At 44.1% G+C, this 18,847-nt stretch overlaps 1 protein-coding gene across 1 annotated transcript in view; it reads right to left on the bottom strand.

Moving 5' to 3' along the window:
• ANKFN1 (ankyrin repeat and fibronectin type III domain containing 1) overlaps positions 1 to 18,479 on the bottom strand; it is a 480,938-nt gene extending 462,459 nt beyond the window's left edge. Inside the window, exon 1 of the mRNA XM_086355670.1 lies at positions 18,208 to 18,479. The gene's annotated coding sequence lies outside the window, so the exon portion shown is untranslated. The remainder of the gene's footprint in view (positions 1 to 18,207) is intronic.
• Between the last annotated feature and the right edge of the window lie 368 nt (positions 18,480 to 18,847).

The following is an 18,847-nucleotide window of genomic DNA, read 5'->3' on the forward strand; positions in this document are numbered from 1 at the left end:
AGCAATGTGACTCTGGAGGCGGTGCTCTTAACCATTGCCCTCCGCTGTCCCCATGTGGTACCCCCCACAGTGGGTACTCAGCAAATGAGGTCAATTATAACAATAACAGCAATTGTACCCTCACCACATAATGAAGGCGATTCCACAATGCATTGTCAATTTATCCATTCAACTAGCAGATTATGCAAATGTGCAGAGTGCTTGTATAATGCAAATGTGCTTCCAAAATGTGAAAAATAAATCATTTCATCTCTTCATCCACTTCTGCAGTACCTCTCCCCATTGTAGCAGCAGCACCTGGGGCTCTGTGGGTGTTGAGCAAATGGTTATTAATTTGTGTCTCGCACTGTCTGGTTTTCGAATCTAATGATATAAATATTACCATTAATATTACAGTTGCTGTGAATGAGAATTCCATATTAAAGAATAAGTGCTGGTAGAACATAAGTGTGCAGGGGTCCACATTGAATGACCTTTCCAGTCTGGCGAGTTCCCAATTCTGCAGCAGACATAGGACAGTCAACTGTTCTGCCCTAAAATGGTCTGAAAGATTTCTTTCTGCCTTTGGGGACCTGCATTTTCTGTGAAATTTGACATTTCTGCCTCTCAGTCTTATTCTCAAGTTTGCCCAAGTCAGAAATTTGACAAGGTGGTGAAATGCTCCCAGTTGTTCACAGCTGCCTTGGACATGTGATGTAGTTGGCCTTCAATATCTGGGTTAACCTCGATTAGAGAAAGCCTCTAGAACTTGGACCAAAGGACTTATTAATGCACAATGTACCAAGCTTCAGTGTTCCGGTTCCCTCTTCCCTTTCATGTTAAATTCACTGCCTTAACTAAGTGGCCCTTTGCAAAGCCAGCCTTGTGACTAATGGGCCTTTGATCAGGTCTTGCTTCCTGACAGCTGTACATATAGATGAATGCTTATTCCAATTAAGTAATGAGCATCAATTCTCTTACCCTATGACTGCAAAGTGCCTCCTCATCTCAAAGCAGCCCTGCTGTCCTTATGTCAAGGCTAATATATCTGAAGAAAGGGACAGGGGAATGTGCAGTTTAGGAGACTTTGGAGAAAAAGAGCAAGGGTGGGAACAGATTTTCTAGAATCTACTAGCATGATCTAATCAGGAAAGGAAAGCTGCAATTTTTGAGCATCTGCAATTACTAGCATGTAAAGTACTTCATATACACTATTTCATCTTATCTTCATGTTAATTTGGGGTGCTGTGTGGGTCTTCACTGTGGCGTGAGGGCTTCTCTTGTTGAGGAGCACGGGTTCTCAGTGTATGAACTTCAATAGTTGTGGCTCATGTGCCTAGTTTCTCTAAGGCATGTGAAATCTTCCTGGGTCAGGGATTGAACCTGCATCCCCTGCTGGGGAATTATTAAGCACAGGACCACCAGGGAAGAAGTGTGAAGGGTTAGTCGCTCAGTCATGTGTGACTCTTTGCAACCCCATGGACTGTAGCCCCACCAGGCTCCTCTGTCCATGGGATTCTCCAGGCAAGAATACTGGAGTGGGTTGCCATTCCCTTCTCCAGGGGATCTTCCAGACCCAGGGATTGAACCCTGGTCTCCTGCACTGCAGGCAGATTCTTTATCGTCCGAACCACCAGGGAAGCCCTGTGACCACCAGGGAAGTCCTCACGTTACTCTTATAACTAGCATCAGCTCCATTGAAAATGAAGGAAAGGAAGCTCAGGGCTGAGTGAGCTAGTACTAGTTAAGTGACTGGTCAGTGACTGAGTCACAGTTCTAACAGCCCGAATCAGGTTCTTTGTGACTCCAAACTTTTATTTTCCCAATGCCCTGGATGATCATTCTCTTTTTCTCATACACTGAAAATGGCACAGGATTTGGGTTCTGGATCTGTTCCCTACTAGCTCTATGGGCTTGAATAAATTGCAAATCCCTTTTGATCTGGAGCTCTTCATCAACAAATCAAGATCCACCAGCACCAACTCTGCTGACCTGACCAAATTCTTGTGAATGGGGTTTGTGCTTGAGAGTATGCAGTGCAGAAGAGTGGATTGTTGGCCCATTTACAAACTGAATTTGTTAATCTGTTGCAGCCTCTAGGCTGCTCTGACACTGTTTGCTTCCCCTTCCTGACTCTCCAAAAGCAACACTTGGGACTTATTTGCCAACAGCAGATTTGTTTTCATTATTAGGGATGATCCTGTCTTCAAGTTGGAACAGAAATGGCAACCGAACGTGCTTTCATGGGAATTTCAAAGATTCTATTTTTCATGGGGAAGGAAGAAATAGGAGCCAATGGAACAGCAATTAAATCCATAGTTTAAAAACAAATGCTAAGACACAGATGATATCATGCAATCATTGGAATGTCTCCTGTTTTCTCAGGCTTGCAGAGCGGGGCAGCCCTGGAAATCTCACGCCAGCTGTCAGTGTCTATTCCAGGACTGCCACTCCCATGCATCTCGGCAAATTCCTTTCTCTGCAACCCAAATCTATTGTATTTAACTCCTAGCATAACCCAGGAAGCCACGTGGAGCCCGGAGCTGCTTCCCGTGGAATCAGAGGGGTCTGGCTCCATGTGGCAGTTGCCTAGAGTGGATGGATACTCACTGATCAAACAACAGCAACCATCAACGGAGGAGTCTGTGTCCCAGCAGACTAGAAACCTTGCCTGCCTCTGCTAGGCAAGTTGACACATCCTACAGGAGCAAGAGGAAACTACAGCCTGCTTAATCAGCATCTCCTCTCATGTGCCATAAAATCCTTGTGTATTTTAGCCAGAAGGAGGTCAACTGAACATGAGCAAATCACTCACACCATCTACTCTTTAGGACAGGTCTGCCCATCTTGAACAAAAGATTTCTTGAGGCTTAAAAACTTACTACCACACCAGGAAGATAGTTTGGTGGTTCCACAAAAAGTTAAGCAGAGAATTATCATATGACTCAGCAATTCCATTTCTAAGTATATTCTCCCCAAACTGAACACAAGTACTTAACTAGATCTCTGTACATACATGTTCAGATACACAACAGCCGAAAGGTGAAAGTGACCCAAATGTCCATCAATGGATGAATGGGTATGCAAACTCTGAATACTCAAACAGTGGGATATCACTTAACCGTAAGAAGGAATGAAGGTAATGATATGTGCTACATTGTGGATGAGTGTTAAAAACATTATGCTAAGTGAGAAAAGCCAGACACAAAAGGTCACATATTGTATGATTCTGTTTACATGAAATATCTGGAATATGTAAACATAGAAACAGATAGATTAATGATCACCAGGAGTTGGGAGGAAGAAGGAATAGAGAGTAACTATTAGAGTAACTATTAACTTAGTTGGTAAGGGGATTTATTCTGGACTGAGAAAAGGTTTAGAACTAGATAGATGTGATGCATACATAATATACTAAGTAATACTGAATTATTATACTCAGCTTAAAGTGGGTAATTTTAAGTGCATGTGTGTGTATGTGTGAGTTTATTAGTTGCCCAGTTGTGTCTGACTCTTTGCAATCCCATGGACTGTAGCCTGCCAGGCTCCTCTGTCCATGGAATTCTCCATGCAAGAATACTGGAGTGGGTTGCCATTCCCTTCTCCAGGGGATCTTCCTGACCCAGGGATGGAACCTGCGTCTCCTGCATTCCAGGCAGATTCTTTACCGTCTGAGCCACCAGATAAGCCCCATCCATAATTTATTTTATGTGAGTTTCATCTAATAAAAAAAATCTACTACTGAAGCCTGAAACTTCCTCTGAAATACATAAAAAAATAGATTGGTTAATTAATAGACAGACATAAATATGTGATCAAGCATGAAAAGTAAAATGTTAATTATGGAATACAGGTGGTGGGTACATGGGTGTTCACTGGAAATTCAATGTTTCAATGGGATTGAAATTTTTAATAATGAACTGTTAAAAAAAAGTAATGAAACCTAGAACATACCATGTCATCAGATTGTTGGAAAGGAAGTCTCAAAATCCTACTTTCGAACATAAGTCTTTTTATCTTGGTCCTAACCATATTTGGGAACCAGTCAGGATAAATCGGAGAAGGCAATGGCACCCCACTCCAGTACTCTTGCCTGGAAAATCCCATGGATGGAGGAGCCTGGTGGGCTGCAGTCCATGGGGTCGCTAAGAGTCGGACACGACTGAGCAACTTCACTTTCACTTCTCACTTTCATGAGTTGGAGAAGGAAATGGCAACCCACTCCAGTGTTCTTGCCTGGAGAATCCCAGGGACGGGGGAGCCTGGTGGGCTACTGTCTATGGGGTCGCACAGAGTCGGACACGACTGAAGCGACTTAACAGTAGCAGTAGCAGGATAAATCAGCTGATCTCTATCCACTGTACAGGCTCCTCCCCTTCCCTCCTTGTCCCCACCTCACCCATCTGCATATAATACCTCCTTTTCATTATAATAGCTGCCACTTAGCACATCTGTTGTGCAGGTAACTGACACTCATTGTATCCAATCCCAGTAACACTCGAAGTAGGTTACAGATGAGAAATTGCCCATAATAATAAACAAAACCAGACTCAGAAAAAGTACATATGTTTTATATGAGCAGATTGTTTAAGAAGTAGAAAAGCCAATAGGCAAAACAAATTTATGCCGTTCAGAGGGAGGCTAATGCTACCCTGGGGAGGCAGCCAATTGGAAGGCTCCTGGGGGCTTTTGGGCTGCTCTGCTGGTACTGTTTTATTTCTTGATATAGTGTTGATTACATGAGTGTGTTTCCTTTGTGAAAATCCACTGAGCTGTACTCTGTGTACCTGCTTGTATGTATATTTTATATCAGTAAAAGTTTAATAAAACCAAATCAATGGATAGATAGGTAAAGTTAATCAGTAAAACACAAAGCAAATCCGTTGAAAATATCAATTAAAAAATAACAAGAAAGATGGAGAAAATGCAAACAAGTAATAGGACTAAGATGAGGCCGCCACTGTAGAAGGAGTTGCAATTTTACAGCAGAACACTGCACACAGATCCGTTCCAATGGCCTTGACTATCTTGATGAAATGGATGGTTTTCTAAGGAAACAACTAAAATCAAGATTATAGGGGAACAGCCACCAATCATGGAGTCTGTGCTGGTGGAGTCTGAATAACAAGTGAATTCACAAATCCCTCTTCTCCTGTTCTAGCATCGGGAAGGACCACAGTAACACACACACAAACTGACCAATTCATCTAGGCTAGCTAGAGCCCTGTGCATTGCAGGACCCTTGATCTGCAGAACCTATAAGGCCCTGCCAGAGAAAGCAGGTGCTGAGCTTCATTGTGATCAGAATCTGAATCCGAATCCTAAGTGAAATTGCAGAGCACTGTGCTATGTCCTTGTTTTGGAATACCTTCCTGAGGCCAGGTGATGACTAGGTAAGACTCGGTGACTCAAACCTGTTGAACGGATGCAATACCACATTGGAAATGGTAATGATATTTTTTGGTTGTAGTAAGTATCCGTTTATTTAAAAATAAGAAACTAAACCTGTATACAAGCCCTGTGTCCCCGTCCTTTGAAGTAAAAGGCTTTTGCTTTCATCTCCCAGGCCTCCCTTGAGTCTCAAAAGGCTGACACAACAGTTGATGATTAGGAAATGTGGAGATACAGAAACAAAGAATAGCTGTTGGACCAGGAAACTGGTAACAATTTAGACTATAAATCCACCACACAGCAGAATCACCAAGCTCCCAGTTCTCTGAAAGATAGAGATAAAGGCCTGACACACATTCTGAAGTTGTTTTTAAGGGAGCAGAGTCCCACCCAAGATAAAAGCTACTGACCACAAGCACATGGACCCTAGACTAGTTGAAATTTGAATGTCAATGTGCTTGAAACCTCACCGTTATGTCAACTCATCAGAGAACTGTGCAGGATTGGATCACACACTCTGAAGCCCCCTCCCTCACACTGCCTTCCACATCTTCTGAGCAGGAGCTGCCCTTTCTCCTTGCTTGGTGCTCTGCAACAAATGCCATGCTTTCTTTCACCATGATCTGATGTTAGTATGTTGGTTTTACTGAGTGAGGGCAAGTGGACCCAAGTTTGGTGCTGTAACAAAGCCACCTTTGACAGGTGGTCAGAAATGTTATTTTTCTTTAAGTAGATTTTTTTAAAGAAATGTCAACCCATGCAGAAAAAAGGGAAGAATTTTTTCCAGCAAGCCCTGACTTACCTTGAGGTATGAGAGAAACTCCAAGCCGGAAGAGATGGCCAAGAGAATTAGACATTCCAGCTGGGTCAGAAGGAATGAAGAGAGCCCGAGTTTAAAGGTTGGGCAACCTGAACTTTCCCAGTGACTTTAGAAAGGTGCTTTGCATAATGAGAGCAAAAGCCCAGAAATGTCTGAGACTTAAAAGAGAGGTCAGGACATGGAAGCAACCTAGATGCCCATCAGAAGATGAATGGATAAGAAAGTTGTGGTACATATACACAATGGAGTATTACTCAGCCATTAAAAAGAATGCATTTGAATCAGTTCTAATGAGGTGGATGAAACTGGAGCCTATTATACAGAGTGAAGTAAGCCAGAAAGAAAAACACCAATACAGTATGCTGCTGCTGCTGCTAAGTCGCTTCAGTCATGTCCGACTCTGTGCGACCCCATAGACGGCAGACTACCAGGCTCTCCCGTCCCTGGGATTCTCCAGGCAAGAACACTGGAGTGGGTTGCCATTTCCTTCTCCGATGCATGAAAATGAAAAGTGAAAGGGAAGTTTCTCAGTCTTGTCCAACTCTTAGCGACCCCATGGACTGCAGCCTACCAGGCTCCTCCATCCATGGGATTTTCCAGGCAAGAGTACTGGAGTGGGGTGCCATTTCCTTCTCTGCCAATACAGTATACTAACGCATATATATGGAATTTAGAAAGATGGTAACCCTTTATACCAATAACCCTGTATATGAGACAGCAAAAGAGTCACTAATGTATAGAACAGTGTTTTGGACTCTGTGGGAGAGGGAGGGGGTGGGATGATTTGGGAGGATGGCATTGAAACATGTATAATATCATATATGAAACAAGTTGCCAGTCCAGGTTCAATGCACGATACTGGATGCTTGGGGCTGGTGCACTGGGACGACCCAGAGGGATGGTACGGGGAGGGAGGAGGGAGGAGGGTTCAGGATGGGGAACACGTGTATACCTGTGGCGGATTCATGTTGATAAATGGCAAAACTAATACAATATTGTGAAGTTAAAAAAAAAAGAGAGGTCCTACCTTGGATTGGTGGTGGGGACAGGGGCTTTTGTGAGGTGTGATGGTATTGGAAAAGAGTTTCAATTCTGAAGATAGAATCAGGCAGAGAGAAGGTGGTTTGTTTCTGGTCAGGAAGGAACTAACCATATTTGTACCCTGAAGGGAAGGATCAAGGTGAAAATATTACAGATGCAAAAGAGAGACTTCTCTGGTGGTCCAGGGGTTAAGACTCCACGCTTCCAATGCAGAGGATGGGGTTCGATCCCCGGTTGGGGAACTAAGATCCTGCATACCACGTGGCAGGGTCAAAAATAGAATGAAAGGCACATTCCATGGGGGAAAGAACATTTAAAAAATAATCAAAAGAGAAAGTGGAAATAATGGTTGAGAAAAAGATCATAGATTCAAGATGAGACAATACGGATTTGGGAGAAGGGCTTGGCTTTGGAAAGGAGCTGACTAAGCAGAACTAGTGCTTAGTCACTAGTTTAAGTGGGTTTAAGTTCGTTTAGTGGGTTTAAGTAGTCTCCAAGAGAGATGTCCATTTCCAAACCCTCAGTATTTGTGATGTGACCTTAATTAGGAACAAGATCTTAGCAGCTATAATTAAGAATCTCCAGATGAGATCATTGTGGATTTAGAATGTGCCCTAAATCCAATAAATAGTGTCCTTAAAGAGAAAGAAGAGGGAGATTTGAGGCATGCAGACACAGAGGAGACGCAGAGGGGAAAAGGCCATTAAAGACAGAGACAGGGGACTAGACTTAGGTCCCAAGCCAAGGACAGTGCAGAGCCACCAGAGGCTGAAAGAGGCAGAGCAGGAATCTCCCCTAGAACCTTCAAGAGAGGATGGCCCTGCGGACACCTTCCTTTCCGGATTCTGGCCTGCAGAACTGGAGAGAATACATCTCTCATCTGCCACCCAGTCTGCGGCAGTTTGTTATGGCAGCACCAGGAAACCAGTGCAGCCTCCAAACTTCAGGTTAGGATTAATCCAGTGGAGTGAGCTAACCAAAATACACTGACACAGTTCAGAGACGGGTCTTCACCCGTGGGTTTGGTTAGGAATCCAGTCAGCCTCGTAAACCCTCATCCCTGGAGCAACAGCCCTGGCCGTTAGCCTCAGCCTCGAATTTGCCCTCAGTCCACTTGCCAGCCTCTGCTTAGCCTACTGCTGCCTTCCCTTGCCCTGGTTGGTGTTTCTCCCTGTGCACCTAACTCTCATCCCAGTCACTTTAGTTTCAAAGCATTAAATCCTCTAGTTTCTTTCTCTAAACTGTGAAATTTATATGAAAATCCAATTAAAGGCACATTTTATTACAATAGATATGTATATATAATAGCATGTGCCTTTTATTCACGGCCTCTTTAACTGGAGATACATATATATATTTATTCATGATCTCTTTAATATAATATATATATTCATATATATGTCTAACTCTAAACCCTATTACAGTAGATTTCTCCTGGGCACCTACACAAGCATTTATTCTCATGGTTGATCTGACTTACTGCCAATTCTTACCATTTACGTTCAAGTTCTTCAGTTCCTCACTATTAAATATGGCACCAATTACAGCATAATGAGGCACTGAGTATCATGTATTCAAATCATCTTTGCTCCCTAGCTGGGATCCAAAGTATATTGAATTAACTTATATTAATCTTATGTATGCAATTAATTAAGAAGTTCCCAACCTAGAATCTGGAGAAGGAAATGGCAACCCATTCCAGTATTTTTGCCTGGAGAATTCCATGGACAGAGAAGCCTGGAGGGCTGCTGTCCATGGGGTTGCAAAGAGTTGGACATGACTCAGTGACTAACACTAACTTAGAATCACTATAGTTCATCAGTTCAGTTCAGTTCAGTCGCTCAGTCGTGTCCGACTCCTTGCGACCCCATGAACTGCAGCATGCCAGGCTTCCCTGTGCATCACCAACTCCCAGAGTCCACCCAAACCCATGTCCATCAAGTTGGTGAAGCCATCCAACCATCTTATCCTCTCTTGTCCCCTTCTCCTCCTGCCCTCAATCTTTCCCAGCATCAGGGTCTTTTCAAATGAGTCAGCTCTTCACATCAGGTGGCCAAAGTATTGGAGTTTCAGCTTCAACATCAGTCCTTCCAATGAACACCCAGGACTGATCTCCTTTAGGATCAGTTGGATCTCTTACAGTCCAAGGGACTCTCAAGAGTCTTCTCCAATACCACAGTTCAAAAGCATTAATTCTTTGGTGCTCAGCTTTCTTTATAGTCCAACCCTTACATCCATACATGACCACTGGAAAAACTATAGCCTTGACTAGATGGACCTTAGTTGGCAAAGTAATGTCTCCGCTTTTTAATATGCTGTCTAGGTTGGTCATAACTTTCCTTCCAAGGTGTAAGCGTCTTTTAATTTCATGGCTGCAATCACCATCTGCAGTGATTTTGGATCAATTAGGGCTTAGGGAAGAACATGTGATAAACACATTCATTCACTCCGTATTTATTTAGTATCTGCTTCCTTCCATGTACTTTTCTCAGTGTTGGGCTTATATATATGAATGTGAAGAATGAGTTTGACCTTGAAAGAGCTCATTGTTTCCTGCATAGGTGCGGAAAAAACAGTGAATTGGACGATACAAATACAATATGACCAGCGTTATCTTATGGCATAAACAGTTCCACTTAGGAGGCTAGGGAACTGCGGGGCGTTCTGGAGATGGTGTAAGGGCTTGTGCTAGCTCGTTTCCATTGGGCCTTCTGGACACACCCTCCCTCCTTTCCACCTGCCCTGTGCTCTCAGAGGCATTGTCCGTGAGCTGCGTTCTCTGGCCACTCATGCCTTCTGGCTTCTAGACAGGTTCGGTTGATGTTAGAACATCTGAGCGTGGAGCAGAGAGCTCCTTTTCTGTCATCCTGCAGGTTGGCAGGGGCAGCTCTGTTCCAGGAGAAACCACGGCTTCTGTCTAGAAGCTCCTCTTAGGAATCTGGTCAAGTTCTGGGAACTATTTTTTTCTCTCCTGATTCTAGTGGACACTAGCCTTGGGCCCCTTCACCATCCCCTCCTGGCTTCTCTTGACCTTGCCACAGCTCTGTAACAGCTCCATTGTGTGACATCCTTTAACCACTCATTGGATGTGCCATCTGTTTCTTTCTGGGACCCTCATGGGCACTGGGGTCAAGGGACGCTTCACAGAGATGGTGACCTTTGAACTTTGTCTTGAAGAATGAGTAAGGTTTCTCCAGAGGCATATGCATGGGGTGGGGTCTCCCAGGCTACATAAAGTAAGAACACGTCAAATCTGGGAGGCCATGGAGTGCACTGCACATTTGGGGACTAAATTTTCTTATGGAGGATCATGCAGGCAGTGGTGGGAAAAGAAACTGGAAAGTTGAAAGGCTTTAGGCTTTTAAGGGCTTGCCTGGTGGCTCAACTGGTAAAGAATCCATCTGCAATTCAGGAGACCCTGGTTCAATTCCTGGGTTGGGAAGATCCACTGGAGAAAGAACAGGTTATCCACTCCAGTATTCTTGGTCTTCCCTTTTGGTTCAGCTGATAAATAATCTGCCTGCCGTGTGGAAGACCTGAGTTCAGATCCTGGGTTGGGAAGATTCTCTGGAGACAAGAAGAGCCATCCACTCCAGGATTCTGGTCTGAAGAATTCCATGGACTGTATAGTCCATGGGGTCGCAAAGAGTCGGACACGACTGAGCGACTTTCACTTTCAAGGCTTTTGAATTGTATACAATCAGTGATAGGCAATTTAAAAGACACTGACAACATTCCAATGCCTTGAAACTCCAGATACCCAGGTCTTTCTATAAAACCTGTATTTCAGAAGTGAGAGACTGGTGTCAATCTGTGCTGGGAATTTATGCTTTATGGGTTTTGTATTCTTTGCTTTATGGTTAATAAAATTCAGACTGGGAGCTGAGGAAAGCTGTTGACTTAAAACATCAAATCACTTCAAAAGCTTTTCCTTTCAGTCCCAATTTATTGAGCTTTCTACTTATGTATTACGGAGAAAGCTATCTTGAGCTATGTCACAGTTTCACTCAATTACAGAAAACTTTGCCGAACGTGACAGCCTTTCAAAGATTCTTATAAAAAGAAGTACTTAATCAGAGTCAATATTCTGGGCTCAGGTCTCAGGGAAGGGGGAAGAAGGAGGCCAAACTAACATCTGGGGAAGGATAGAGAAGGGGGTGAGAAGCAGGAGACATCAAGGAAAGAGAAAAATTCAGAGCAGCATTGTCTAATAGAAATGTCACATAAAGTGCAAATATAAGGCACAGATGCGATTTTAAAAGCTGTAGAAGCCATACTGAGAAAAAGTAAAAAGAGCTGAAAACAAAATATGTGTTTATTAACAAATAAACAAAATGTGGTAGATACACACAGTGGAATGCTATTCAGTCTTAAAAAGGAAGGGCATTCTGACATATGGAATAACATGGATGAACCTTGAGGGCCTTATGCTAAATGAAATATCAGTCACAAAAGGACAAATACTGTATGATTCCACTCATACGAGGTACCTAGTGTGATCAAATTCATAGAGACAGAAAGTAGAAGAATGGTTGCTAGGGGCTGCAAGAAGGGGGAACGGGAAGTTGTTGAATGGGTACAGAGTACCAATCTTGCAGGATCAAAAGAGTTCTGGAGACTGGTCACAAAACAATGAAAATATACTTAACATTACTGAGCTGTACCCTGAAAAATGGTTAAGATGGTCAATTTTATGTTATGTATATTTTACCACAATTTTAAAAAAAGGTCTTTACCTTTTAAAGAGGTAAAATTATTAAGAATTCTAGAATATAGAATATATTTTATTTATATTTTATTTCTATATAAAATGTAAACATATTTGATATAGAAAAATAATATATTAAGGATATATTTTATTAAGATATAATTAATCAAATATATTCTTAATATATGTAACCCATTATATCCAAAACATTATCATTTCAACATGTAATCAATACAAATGTATTGGCATAGCCTATACTTTCTAATACTAAGCCACTGAGATCTGATGCATAGTTTAACACAGCATAGTTGAGTTTGAAAACTCAGCACAGGTCCAGCGATCTATGCTAAGTTGTGGCTAATGGCTACCATAGTGGACAATGCATGTGTAGAGCAGCAGTTCCCAACCTTTTCAGCACCAGAGACCAGTTTTGTGGAAAATGGTTCTTCCATGGACCTGGGAGGGGTGGGGATGGTTTCAGGATGATTCGAGAGGTTTACACTGGTTGCGCACTTTATAACTGAAGTACATCAACTCGCCACTGTAAAGCCTGCCACCAAATGGAGCTTAATTGTCACTGATAGCTTAAACACACTGATAGGGTTTCGATACGAGTCCAACCAATTGATTTATTATGGTCCCTGTGTGGTCAAGGCGATGGCACCCCACTCCAGTGCTCTTGCCTGGAAAACCCCATGGATGGAGGAGCCTGGTGGGCTGCAGTCCATGGGGTCATGAAGAGTTGGACACGACTAAGCGACTTCACTTTCACTTTTCACTTTCATGCACTGGAGAAGGAAATGGCAACCCACTCCAGTGTTCTTGCCTGGAGAATCCCAGGGACGGGGGAGCCTGGTGGGCTGCCATCTCTGGGGTCGCACAGAGTCGGACACGACTGAAGCAACTTAGTAGCAGCAGCAGCAGTTGTGCGGTCAAACCTCTCTGCTAATGATAATCTGTAGCATCACCACCCTGGCTCCACCTTAGATCTTCAGGCATTAGAACATTATCAGGAGATCTCAGTCTAGATCCCTCACATGCACACTTCACATCAGGGTTCCAGCTCTTATGAGAATCTATTGCTGCTGCTGCTCTGTCAGGAGGGAGCTCAGATGGCAATGTGAGCAGTGGGGAGTGGCTGCAAATACAGAACAAGCTTCTTCACCGGCTTGCCTGCCGCTCGCCTCCTGCTGTGTGGCCCCGTTCCTGACAGGCCATGGACTGATACCCCTGGTCTGGAACACTGAATAACGGCAGATTCCCTCCTGGGATTCTAGTCTTTTCCTTGCAAGTGTACCAATGGCTTCCTTTATCGTGATACTTTTTTTCAGAGGCTTCTTGCTTTAGAAACTTGCCTTTGACAGCCTGGATGGGAGGAGACTTTGGGGGAGAACCGATACATGTACATGTCGGGCGGAATCCCTTCGCTGTTCACCTGACACTATCTCAGTGTTGTTAATCAGCTATGCCTAATACAAAATAAAAAAGTTTAAAAAAGGAAAGGAACTTGCCTTTGAGGCAGTGCAGGCATGGGCTGAGACCTAAGTTTTTTGTGCAGCATCACGGGAGGTGGTTCTAGAAGCCATCCCAGGATTCTAAACCCAGAGATGAGAGGAGGCCCGGGAGCCCACCTCTGCTGCCTCAGGAGCCCTTTGGTTGTGAGTGCTCTGGCCCCAATCCAGTGCTTACTAGTTGGTACATCAGTTTTAACAGATGTCAGAGGGAGGCTCTGTGACCTTGGGGAAGTTATATAACATCTTGGAGCCTGAGTTTCTTCACTGGTGAAGTAGAGATAAGGATAGTGGTCATCCTATACAGCTATTGTGAGAATTAACTCAAAATGCACAAACAAAACATTGGTAAAAGGGACTGAGTGAGTGTGTGAAAGTCGCTCAGGCATGTCCAACTCTTTGAGACCCCATGGACTCTTGGTGAGTCCATGGGATTCTCCAAGCCAGAATACTTCTCTGTGGCCATTCCCTTCTCCAGGGAATCTTCCCAACCCAGGGATTGAATCCAGATCTCCCACATTGCAGGTGGATTCTTTACCAGCTGAGCCACCAGGGAAGCCCAAGAATACTGGAGTGGGTAGCCTATCCCTTCTCCAGCGGATCTTCCCAATCCAGGAATTGAACCAGGGTCTCCTGCATTGCAGGCGGATTCTTTACCAGTGGAACTACCAGGGAAAGCCTAAGTGTCAGAGTTTATTCTACACAGAATCCTGAGCTAGATAGGCTTGAAAGTGAAAGTTGTTCAGTTGTGTATGACTCTTTGCGATCCCATGGACTATATAGTCCACGGAATTCTCCAGGCCAGAATACAGAATGGGTAGTCATTCCCTTCTCTAGGGAATCTTCCCAACCCAGGGATCAAACCCAGGTCTCCCGCATTGCAGGCAGATTCTTTACCAGCTGGGGCAAAAGGGACTGATGTATATGAAATAGTGGCTTGGTTACAAAAATCTCCATCATCTTTGTTATTATTATTATAGCTCATTTTAGCTGCACAGGCTTGTTTTAACATTCTCTTAGAGTTTCAATCATTCCCATGGGAATGACTTGAGGATTAAGAACACAAACTCTGGAGCTCAACTTCTTGGGCTCATGTTGTGGTCTTGATACTTTCAAGTGGCCTGAAATTCTTCCTCTGTTTCAATGCTCTTTCCTTCTGAGCCTTGACCCCACACATCCTCCATTATAACCTCCTTGTCTCTTAGTTTTCAAATAGATAAAATGGGACTAATAATAGTAAACACTGCAGAGGATTAAAAGCACTGATGTAGATGCACCCTTAAAGCCTGTCCTATCAAATATGGCAAACCATAGAGAAACGTGTTTGTAGCAGGAATTAAGCAGATACTAGGCTTGTTCTCCCAGAGTATAAGCCTGTAGGAAAGTTAGACCTTCAACCAATAATACAGGAAAGAATAAAGAGTGTTATCACATAGGAAGTCCTTATTGATGTCTCTCTTAAATACATGTGCTACAATTGAAAAGCTTCTTGTCCTCTCCTTAGCAGACCAAAGCTTTATTCTCCCCAGAATAAAGACCGTGAGCACACCATTTCTTCCTCCTGTCCAGCATCTGAAGCAGCAAAGCCTCCTTTTCTTCTCAGGTCTCTGTTCCATCACCTCTCCTTCAACTCTGACATGCCAGTGGCTCATCAGTTTTGTGACGCAGTACTGCCTGTATTAAGCCCTCATGCACTGAGTTAGTAGCGCTTCTAAAACCCCCACATTTATCAAACCCACTTATCTGTGGGCAGGAAATTCCCACTCCCAAGACACTGCCAGTCCCTCCTTGCATAGGTCAGGATGGGCAAATACATGCTGAGTTTCTGCATGGCTCCCACTGGGTACTTTTGGCCTTTGCACAAATAATTACAAAATGAACAAAAGAGATTAGCACTGAAGCGATTTATGGGAAGCTACACAGGAGGTCAGAATAGCACTGATTAATCTCCAGATTGACCAGATACATGGGCAACATAAAAGAAAAAATAAACTGTTGGTAAAATTGTCCTTATGGGAGGTAAGCATTGAGAAAGGAGTGTTCCAACTGCTCTTAATTTGATCAGAGTTGACATTCAGCCCTGTCTGGCTCCCGTCATTAAAGCACATACATTCCGGAGAAGTACTCCCAGGAGTGGAGACCTTCAAATATTCTCCTTTCTTTCCCAAAAAGCTTAGCCAGCCCTCATCTTCCCAAGGGCCCCCTTCCCCCTTCTCGGTCAGGCCTTCATCTCACATCCTGAGAATCCAGGATTCTGCCACTTCCCTGGCTCTGATGGGGTTGGGGAGGAGGTGGGAAGGGCTGAGGAGCCTGACAGCCTTGAGTTCCAGGGCTTAAAGGGAATCCTGAACTGGCTTCTCCCACCCCCAAACTGTGACCGCTGTTCATCTTTCTCAGGAACTCTTGGTACAGGATGGAGGGCTTCTGCCCACCCCTTCTTCACCCCCACAGAGACAAAAAGGGGAGGCTGTGAACTTGGGTGCTCACGGGGGTCGTTGACAGAGCTGAGTTGCTCTAGGGAAGCCCTGCACTGCCTGGCTTAATAGGACTCAAAACAAACTCCAAAAAAAAAAAAAAAAGCAAACTCTGAAAAAACCAACCTTAGGAAACTTTTTACAGTTCCTAATTTAGAGGGGGTGGGAATCTAATGTACATAAGACTCTAGATCAATTGATATTTACAGATGATTTGGGGCAATGGAAATATATTTCAGAGAACAGTTTGGTAATAGGCAGGAAAAGCCACTAAAATGTTCATATTTTTTGCCTCACTAATATCACTGTTGGGAATTCATCCTCAACCAATTTTTTTAAGAAAGAGAAGTAAAACTGCTTTATGCACAGAACATATTCAGAGTGGTATTATAATGATGGGAAAACTAGAAGCAATTTAAACAGTCAACAATTGCTGAAACAGATCATGGCAGATCCACTTAACAGATTAATCCATTTAATCCAGCCACAATTAGCCATCTGTGTGAAACTGTACTGGAAGATGGGGAAGTGTTTATGGAATAATACTTGGAAACAAACAGTATAAATGAACATATCTAGACTGTAGTTACAATTGTGTCAAAAATGCATGCTTGGACAAAGCCTGAGAGCACAGAGAAGAACCAGAGGTGATAAAAAGTTGAGTTCAGGAAAAAAAATCTTAAAGGAAACCCCACTTTTTAATGTTTCCTCAGTGATAGCAAAAATAAATAATAACAAAGCATAGACATCAGGGTGCTCATTTTGCCTCATTTCCTTGGCCTTCCTTGGTTGCTTAAATTAGATTCTCCCAACTTGGATGCCAAGGCATACCACTGCGCCAGGGAAGGGTTCCAAATAGCATGATGTCCCACCTAGTGGACCCTCTCCACTGGGATGGCCACTCGAGCCCCTCTAAGCCGCTAATCCCCAGCTTTGAGTCACCTTGTCTTTTTCCTCGGGGAGCCAAAGTGTGGGAAAGGTCAGAAAGCGTGGCCTGGGTGAGAGGACTCCCCAAGAAACTCATCCCATGGTTCATTCACCACCAACACCCCACGGCAACTCAGGAGCTGGGCCCTGGCCCTCCAGCGCTAGGGCACTCAGTTCTTCACTCAAGCATCACTGACTGCTCTCCTCCCGACCAAGCCCCAGTGTGAAGCGTCTCTGACTCTTCTCCCTTCATCATGCACAGCTGCTCAAAGCCTGTGTTTAGGATAGGCGATGCTGTGTCCCTCCTCCCCCCTCCCCCCTCCTAGGGAGGATGAACTTGTATGTATTTACTGCAGATACTCAAACATACAAACACTCAGCATGACAGGCGCAGCCACATCAAACCTTCTAAAGAAAGAAAGAAGGAAGCAGGGATGAGAAAACAAACTGCACACAAGCACCTGTGTCCTCCCATAACCAGAATACATCATGCCCAGGTGTGCTTTGGCTCCACACATTATTTAGCATCAGTAACAGTAACCCAAAGACATTAACCAGTTCCTGATGCTGCAACAACCTGCTGCACGAGGGCTTTAAAGCAACAGCATTCTCTCCTGCCCCTTTTCAGCATCACTCGATCCCATGTTCACAGTAAATGTCAGAGCTTGGCTAAACAAGCAAACAAAAAACTTTCCCAAAGTTCAAGATCCATGCTGTCAGCCTTGAGAGACCTGCTGAGCAGAGGCATGAAGTACATCCCATGTTTCCCATCCCAGGGCTTTGCTCACTAAACTCTTTGAACAGTACACCTGAGAGGTTAAATTGTGTCAGATCTGGTGCTGTTTATTGCAGACAACTCTGGCTGAGAGAGATGCAAAAGTCACCCTGGCTGCTTTGTGGTTAGCAGGGAGTAAACACCCCTACCAAAGAGCAGCTCAGGGGCAAAGGAATGGAGATCTGCACACCTGCTAAAGAAACTTGGGAAAGAAAACCTCTTGGGAAAGAAAAGAGTCCTTCCACTTAGGAATCCTCTTTCGGCTGCGCTTTCTGCTGTGTAACCCACTCTCAAGAATGGAGAAGAGGAAAGAAAAAATGAAAACCAAAAGAAAACAATCCCCACCTGCTGCTTACGTGTGTTATGATCAGCGGAGAAAATGCAAGTGCGTGTGAGCCCACTCTTGCACCTCCTTTGGCAGAGGAGAGCAGATCCCCAAGGGACTTGTTAATTGTGTAAACCATCTCCCACCCTCAGCCATACAGAGAGCCCCAACGCACACATGCACGCCCACCTCACAGCCAAGCCCCCTCCCCAGCGTTCCTTTCCCAGCTGCAGAGAAAGCGCAAAATGCTACTCACATGTGGCAGCTTCAGCTTCCCTTTCCCTCTCCCCAGCCTGAGTACTGGCTCCGGATGCTGCTGCTGCTGCTTTTCCTGTTGCAAGTGAAACAAACCTTCATCGACAGAGATGGTTTTTCTCTGGGCTGCTTTGTCTGAGGTTCCCCAGATGAACACCGACTCGCTTATGTCATTATCCGACTTCGATAGCTCCCCTAACACAGGCAGGGCTTTGGGGCTGTCATCTTCCACTGGCTGGGCTTCTGCTGAGAGAAACAACAGACCTGAAACTGACAACTGATCGCATCAAAACACTCCAGGGGATGGCAACCCAAGACTACGAAGTAACGTGTTAGCTTGCAGGGATACCATGTACAGCCGAGGATCATCTGTCTTCCACTGGCACTGCAAGTCTGACCAAGTGGAAGAGACATTATTTATGAACTTACAGCTTCCAGAATGTCTCCAAGTGAAGCCATATGGGCATTATAAAGCCTGGTGTCGCAGAAGGACCCTGCAAACCTCGGGCGTGCTCAATATGGGTGAAATCAATCAGGGGGCAATATAATTTGGTGGTTAAAAGTAGAAAGTCTGTCTAAAAGACAAGTACAAATGTGAGATCCATCACTTGTCAGCTGTGTGAATTTGGGCAAAGTCCTTT

Source organism: Bos grunniens, chromosome 19 (assembly GCF_055505025.1).
Source record: "Bos grunniens cultivar Pamir isolate PY7600 chromosome 19, Bosgru_T2T1.0, whole genome shotgun sequence".
Classification (NCBI taxonomy): Eukaryota; Metazoa; Chordata; class Mammalia; order Artiodactyla; family Bovidae; genus Bos; species Bos grunniens.